This window comes from Taudactylus pleione, unplaced genomic scaffold (assembly GCF_031769625.1).
Source record: "Taudactylus pleione unplaced genomic scaffold, aTauple2 ptg000205l, whole genome shotgun sequence".
NCBI lineage: Eukaryota > Metazoa > Chordata > Amphibia > Anura > Myobatrachidae > Taudactylus > Taudactylus pleione.
Window position 1 is genome coordinate 3603178 of NW_028284607.1, and position 7779 is coordinate 3610956.

Genomic DNA, 7779 nt, shown 5'->3' on the forward strand with positions numbered 1-7779 from the left:
ATCCTCCTCGCTAAGGACTGTTGGAGGGTCAATTGCTTAAGTAATGGTGTTCCTACTTCCTCTCTGGGATGATGAACGACTCCCAGCAGCAACAGCAGCGGCAGTATTAGGCGTAGCAATGCAGGATCCTCCAGAGGAATCCCGGATAGGAGAGACAATCATGCCAGTGACATGGCCTGCAGCACTACTTCCGATCCTGAGGAGGAAATTGACGAGGAGGGAGTTGACGGTGTGGTTTGCAGGCGCTTGGATACAACAGGACAAAGGGATTTAGGTGTCCCTGGACTGCTTACGGTCTTAGCCACAGTTTCTGAACTTGACAGTAACTTTTTATGAACACGCTGCAGGTGCCGTATAAGGGAGGATGTTCCTAGGTGGTTAACGTCCCTACCCCTACTTATTCCACCTTTACATATGGTACATATGGCAAGACAGTTGTTGTCTGGATTTGGATAGAAATATTTCCAGATGGTATTTATTTATTTATTACCAGTTATCTATATAGCGCACACATATTCCGCAGCGCTGTACATAGAATATTCGGCCATTCACATCAGTGGTATGTTAGGTCTTCTGCCCAGGCATGACCGTGATGGGATTTTTCATCCCACGGACAACAACTGTCTTCCCTGGTGCCTGATTTAAACAAACCACCTCACCATCAGAATCCTCCTCATCAACTACCTCCTCAGCGCCAGTTACACCAATATCCTCATCCTGTTGTGCTCCTTCCAGCACTTGCAGAGGGCATGCAAAGGGTGGAAGGAGCCACCTCTTCCCGTCCAGTGTTGAGAAGGTCAGGCATCACAACCGCCGCCACACTTGGACTCTCCATGGGGATTTGTGATATCTTCTTAGAATTAGAATGCACAGTTCTTTGCTGTGCTTTTGCCAGCTTAACTTGTTTCATTTTACTAGCGGGAGGAGGGCTTCCATCGTCATGTGAAGCTGAACCACTAGTCATGAACATAGGGAAGGACCTTAGCCGTTCCTTGCCACTCCGTGTCGTAAATGGCATTTTGCCAAGTTTATGTTTCTCCTCAGACGATTTAAATTTATTTTTTAATTTTCCTGAACTTTGTCATTTGGGATTTTATATGCCCTCTACTATGACATTGGGCATCGGCCTTGGCAGATGACGTTGATGGCATTTTATCATCTATGTTATGACTAGTGGCAGCAGCTTCAGCACTAGGAGGAAGTGGTTCTTGATCGTTCCCTATTTTATTTTTATTGGACAAATTTTTGTCCTACATTTATGTGATAGCGATATACGTGCGGCTAAGGCGCACACAAACACAGATAAAGTTTTTTTTTATTTTTTGGAGCACTTTGGAGGTTACACCACCCTTCAACAGGCGAGCCAGCCGGCCCTTGACTTATGACACAGGCGCACACTTGGCGCTGCTATGTTGATGTACGCGGCTACAGTGCACACAAACAGAAAAAAAATAATTGTTTTTTTTGCACTTGGGGGGAGCACCCTGGACAGAACACCCCATGGACAACACAACAGCACCCCTTTAGGACTACAGCCTTTATGGGACACTGCACAACACAGCCCAGCCAGCCCCTATGGACTTTGGAGTTTGGACACAGCCCCTATGGACAACAGCAGCACCAGCACAGCAAACCCCCACCCACCCTCTTCACTGTCCACAGCCGGAGTGAAAAATGGCGCTGACATGGGGACCTTTTATAGAATCCAAAACCCGCGAGAATGCGACAGCGGGATGATGACGTTTTGCCTCGATTTCAGATCCGAGTCAGGCGGGAAAACTCAAACCTGACTCGGATCCGGCTCGGATCAGGGGGGCTCGGGGTGTTCGGATCTCAGAAATCCGAACCCGCTCATCCCTAAATAAGACACAAAAAAACAGTGTAAGTGAAGATAATGTGTACAATACTAGTGGGTGGTATTTCTTACCACCAATTGAAATACGGCGAAGATATGGAAAACATACATGAATAAAGTGAAAAAAACCACACATATATTAAAATTACACCATGACCAATCAATATGCCCTTGATTATCTTGATACAAATATTATACTACTTGAGGCATCCCTCACATAACTCGGAATATACAGTCCTGCTCAATATCAGATATACATTCAGCATATATCAATAGTGCTGGAAAAAAAAAAAAAAAAACAGACTATATTTTTACATGCACTGGGATCTGCTTTTCCCAGTCCTGCCAAGCATCAAACTAGAAATGAGAGTCCCGTGCAACTGCACAGTGAAGAAACAATAGACCAGTTTCTGCTGCCAGCTTAAGACACAAAGCTTAAATCTGTTACATAGTATTTTCTTTTCCTTTGTTACAATGTTTTATATTATGGAACAGGATCTGTAATGTATACAAGACAAGAGAGATTGAGACTAAGGAATCTGATTCCGGACCATTTTTGTAATACCAGAATTTCGGGATTGAAAAAATGTTAATCCCATGTCCCAGGAATTAATTGTATACTGTAAACTATACTGTTATATTCTTCTCACTGTTACTGTAGTGTGACCAAGTTGGTTGCCTCACCTATGTGCATTTTGAGTCCTATTTGGAGAAAAGTGCTATTTAAACAAAATTATTATTATTATAATGAATGCAGCAAGCGCTACTTTTTACAGTTTATGATCCTTCCTCTGAAAACAATTACTGTGTACACTATGGATTTGTTTATGATAGGGATAAGTCATCCTTTTATTTAGGGCAGTTAGAGAGCTGTTCATGTCAGTGCGAATAGTGTATTTTTTTTTTAAAAAGTGCTCATGTATTAAATGACTTCCTCAGCATAAACATACTGTACACAATATATTTGTTTCAAGTATAAATATTTGTGCAAAATAAGTACTATAAATACGTCTTCTAGTCCTATAGTCAATGCTGAGTACAAATTAAATAAATATTAGCAAAGAAAGTTATAACAAAAATAAGTTATTTTTATATTGTTATTTATGTAGTGCACACATATTACGCTGCGTTTTTTAGAGAATGTTTAGACACACACACACACACAGACAATTTTTTGTCAGAGACCAATTAAACTAGCAGTGTTCTTTTGGATCGCATGCAAAGGTTCCCAGAGAGGACATACTGTCAAGTTGGGCAATGTTGCCAAGTGACACAGGGCCTGATTCAGACCCGCTCGCGAGCGCTGAGCGCCTGCAAGCGGGTCGATGGTGCCCTAGTGCGCATGCGCACGACGGAGGGAGCTCTGTCGTGCGCTTGCGCGAGACCCGCATAGCGATGGCCAGCCGTCGCTATGGGTCTCGCACCAAACGGGGCCTGCTGTCGATGGTGAGTGACAGCACGCCCCCTTTGGTGGGCGTGCCGGGGGCGTTGCTGCCCAGACGGAGGCGTTCCCATGGGAACGCCTACCGTCTGGGGCCGTCCCATTGACATCACTAGTGATGTCAGTGGGAGTGCTTTTGGCTCTGATAGAGCCAAAAGCACTCCTGGGCTTGCGGCAGCGAGACCCTACCGCAGGGTCTCGTCGCAAGCCCGATGGTCGCGATGGTCTTGACCATCGCGACCATCATTTTGGCCGCTCGCATAAGCTGTGGGTGGTCACCCACAGCTATGCGAGCGGCCAGGAGGCCGCTCCAATTTTAGGTAGGAGGGCACTGATTCAGAGCAAGCGCTCTGGTCAGAGCGTCCGGCTCTGAATCAGGCCCACAGTTTCCAGGGTCAGACCCAAATTTCAAAGATTTGCCTTTGGATTTGTATGTTCGGGTGTGTCGAAGCCGGATAATTGGCTGAGATAGGATCGGTTTAAAGTTAAATCTGCACGATGCCATTTTGCGAATGGCAATGAGATGCCATTTTGCGACTGGCTGCCCAGTGCCATTTTAGTGAAACTCGCCATTATAAGTACATACGGCAATGCTATTATTTAGCGTTGTGTGATTCCCACGCAATGGAAAGAAGTTAAAAGTCCTCACCATGTAAATACAGACAGTCACTAAAACATATAAAATGATTAACCCTGCAAAACACATACCATAATGTATTCCACAAAACACATAGTCGCACAGCACTAACTAGCGTCTTTTCCCAATTCCCTAATACTTACACACTGCACACTTATATAAAGGGTTCCCTAGTATTAAAGTGTAATATTCAAGGTTTATTCAGTAATTATTAATGTGGTGAAATAAAGATTATTTAATATCTAAGGTTTAGTACATGGTAAGCAGACCGTGTTTGGTGTTGTACTGATCCACTGTGTCTCCACAGATTTCAGGTATCATCGGTGAGAAGATCAGAACTTGCGTCTGCAAACTATGGACTATAGAGAGTTACAACATTAAAATGTACTCTGTAACTTTAGCAGCTTAGATTAGCATGCAGCGGGAAAAAGGACACAAAGGGCTGTTGGAGGCTGTTTGTGTCCATTTGAAATTGTCCAATGAACTATCCTGTAACAGAAACACCTTTAAGAAGAACCAATGGAATCATGCCAAACTTGCCTATTGTATTGCCTATCCCTGAAAGAAGTATGCTCTCTGACCCCAAATGAGAGTCTTCTTGCTTTGCACGCAGGTTTCTAATGCTGATGCCGGTATCTGGGCCCAGAGCGCGTGCATATATATTGAATAATATCTTTTTGTGCTTTGGAACCACATTCAAAATCTGAAAGCATTTATTTCTTGTGCGACTCATTACGCTGAATAGCGACAATTTTAGAAGGTATAGGCAGGAATATTGTTTAGAAGGTATAGGCAGGAATCGATTTTAGAAGGTATAGATAGGTAGGAATCGATAGGGGAAATCTCCCTATTTTTCAATATCGACAAACTGTACAATAAAATATATCTATTTCTGCACTACAATTCTTAACATGTATTTCTTACTCTCTTTAGTAATTAATATTTACTCAATAATAATATTAACATTTCTAAAACGTATGCAAGAATCATATTAAATGAACAGAACATTTTTGCACCTGTAGTACTTCAAAAACAACCGTCTCAATTGGGGAAGATGTATCAGACCTTGGAAAGAGATAAAGTGGAAAAAGATAAAGTGTCAACCAATCCACTTCTGTCTTTTTTCAAACACAGCCTGTAAATTGTCAGTAAGAAGCTAATTGGTTGGTACTTTATCTCTTTCCAAGGTTTGATACATCTCCCCCAGTGTGTTTCTTTCAAACCTGTCTCTCTTTGGTTGTTCTCAGCAGGGGTTAGTCAATCATAGCTGGTCAAACACAGATATCATCTAGCATTACCCACAGAACATGGCTCTGCAATTGATAATAAGACCTGCTGAGCAGGACCGGCTACAGCTCACTCAGCTTGTCACTACCCCCAGGAAGGTCATCAAGCCATTGGCCCACTAGGAAAAGTCCTGGTGAGGTCTATGGCCAACCCACCCACGCCTTTCGTTAAAACTCCAGGAGAGGCCTATGGTCAATCAGCACTTTAATCCAGTGTTTGGAACTGCCACTGGAAAATGCCCTTGCATATATCCCAACTGTGCACATTTAGGTGGGCTCAGGTTTCTACCGCAGACTTGAAGGCTCAATTGATATTTTATGTGGATTGATTCTGCCGATATGATATATCTTACCCATTCCAGCTTTCTTCTGCAGTCACTTTAGACTGTCCTAAGATTCCCTGAGAGGTTGATAGGGCCTATCAGAAGACACAAAGAACTTCTTGGTGTCTTCTGATAGGATCTATAAGCCTCCTAGAACAGCAGCGCTGAATCTTGGATGTGCTTAGACTACTTGCGCATGCGAAGTATCCAATATTGATATATAGGCATAGCAATATTCCCTAGATCATTATTATGTATAATGCGAAACATGGCGATCCTGTTTCGATCCAGAATACCGATCCGGGACCTCCGATCGACCATCGCTAGTGGAAGGGTAGTTTTGGAGAAGGGGGCGATAGTTATAGTGACCCAAATGCTTCAGAAGCACTGGTCATGCCCCTAATGAGATATGGCCGTTCATCTGTGACGAATGGACACATCCCTTTTATGCATGTGCACTTTGTTCTGATTCCCCAACTTAAAATTTGGGAGGTATGATTCTGACTCTACTTCTGCCATTCCTCCTGGAAACGTGCATGGTGGGAACAGTAAAAGTCTCACAGTCCTGCTTACTTTCACATAAGGATATCATAATCTTTTTTTAACTTAAATGTTTTTCTCCAAAAAAGTGCATCTGCTACAGCCAGCCAGAAAGTGATTGATGCTTCTTCTCCACCTCTGATCTCATTTATATAAATCTTATACCACAATCATATCACTTACCAGCAGAGGTCAGCCAGGCTCGCCCACCATCTTCCCATCAGCCGCAAATCCATGCACTTCCCATTCCCTGTAAACCGTGCATGTAAAAAATAAGTGCAGGTCACAAAAAAGCATTTCCACTGTATTCTTGCATGCGAATATTTGACCTTTTCAGTCATAAAATAAATGTACTGGAGTTACAAAGTTACGGTTGGTTGTAGTTTTATAATCTATATTAACATGACATTTGAGAAAAGAACACACATTGAAACAAGCACACAGATCAAGAAAGCAAAACTTCATTATGTGCCTAATGTGAATGACTAAATATTCTATATAAAGCATACTTGCCAACTGTCTCTGAATGTCAAGAGTACTCTCTGAAATAGTGGTAATGTCCCTGACTCCCTGCAGAGTCTAGCAATCTCCCTGAGGCCAGGCTGGGTGTTCAAAACACAGTAATGAAGCCATCACTCTAACCCAATAGTGGAGAGAAAAATAAGGAGTGTGCTACAACAAAATGTCTTCTGTTCTCCAGCACACTGATGGCTACGTACCTGAGTGGCTGTATTTATACTTAAGTAGTATATTTTATGGCCTACCTCTATGTGGGAAGCAGTGCACACCCTCTTCCATGCCATGCACGTAGGTGTTGCTTTCTAGGGATGGATATCGAAAAGTACTTTATCCATTGAATACCGGAAATTCGACGGTTGCCAGCCATCGGATGCAGCTTTCCGATGCCCATCCGATGGCAAGCTGCAGGGGGGTGAGCACACACCGCAGCAGGAGAGCAGCAGAATAGATGTCAAGCACATGTGCACAGCATCTATTCTCTGTATAGGGGAGCCTGGGGGCAGCCCAGCATCTAGGAGAGTGTTGGGCACGCCCCCGCAGTGACGTAGATGGGAGTGCAGCAAGGCTCCGCACCCTTTTTGACCCTTGAGTATAACTATCGCGATGGTTATACTATTTAATGGTGGCGATACCGAGCTTCCGTTGTCCATCCTGATTGCTTTCATAATCTCCCCGAAATGCATTTTCAAAACTAGGAAAGTATGCTATAAAGTGCTGCAGAATATCGAGCTGATTCTGAGTCACTTGCAAAGTGGCTGTATTTGTGGGTAGTTGTGGAAACCTGATATAGAGCCTGATTCACTACGGAATGCAACTGCGAATGCAATAGCGATTACGCACGCAGTTCAACTGCGATAGTATGCTAATCCATTGCGATTGCAATGCCGTACGCAGCACTACATAAGGAAGCCCACCTTACCTTACACATTTGTAATGTTTAACAAGACTGCGAAAACATTGGTACAATCGAGAACCATCGCAGTCTCACGCACACTTGCACAAGTCCTGACCTTACTCAGAAATTGCTAACAACCACGCACGCTATCAGGTCTCAGGCTGCGTATGCCACCACAGTGGATAATTTATGAACGCCCCTGCAACGGTGTGCAAACGCATTGGCACGCCTGCGTTTTTCCAACCACTGCCCGCACTTCCTGTCAATCACTCTGTGATGTGTC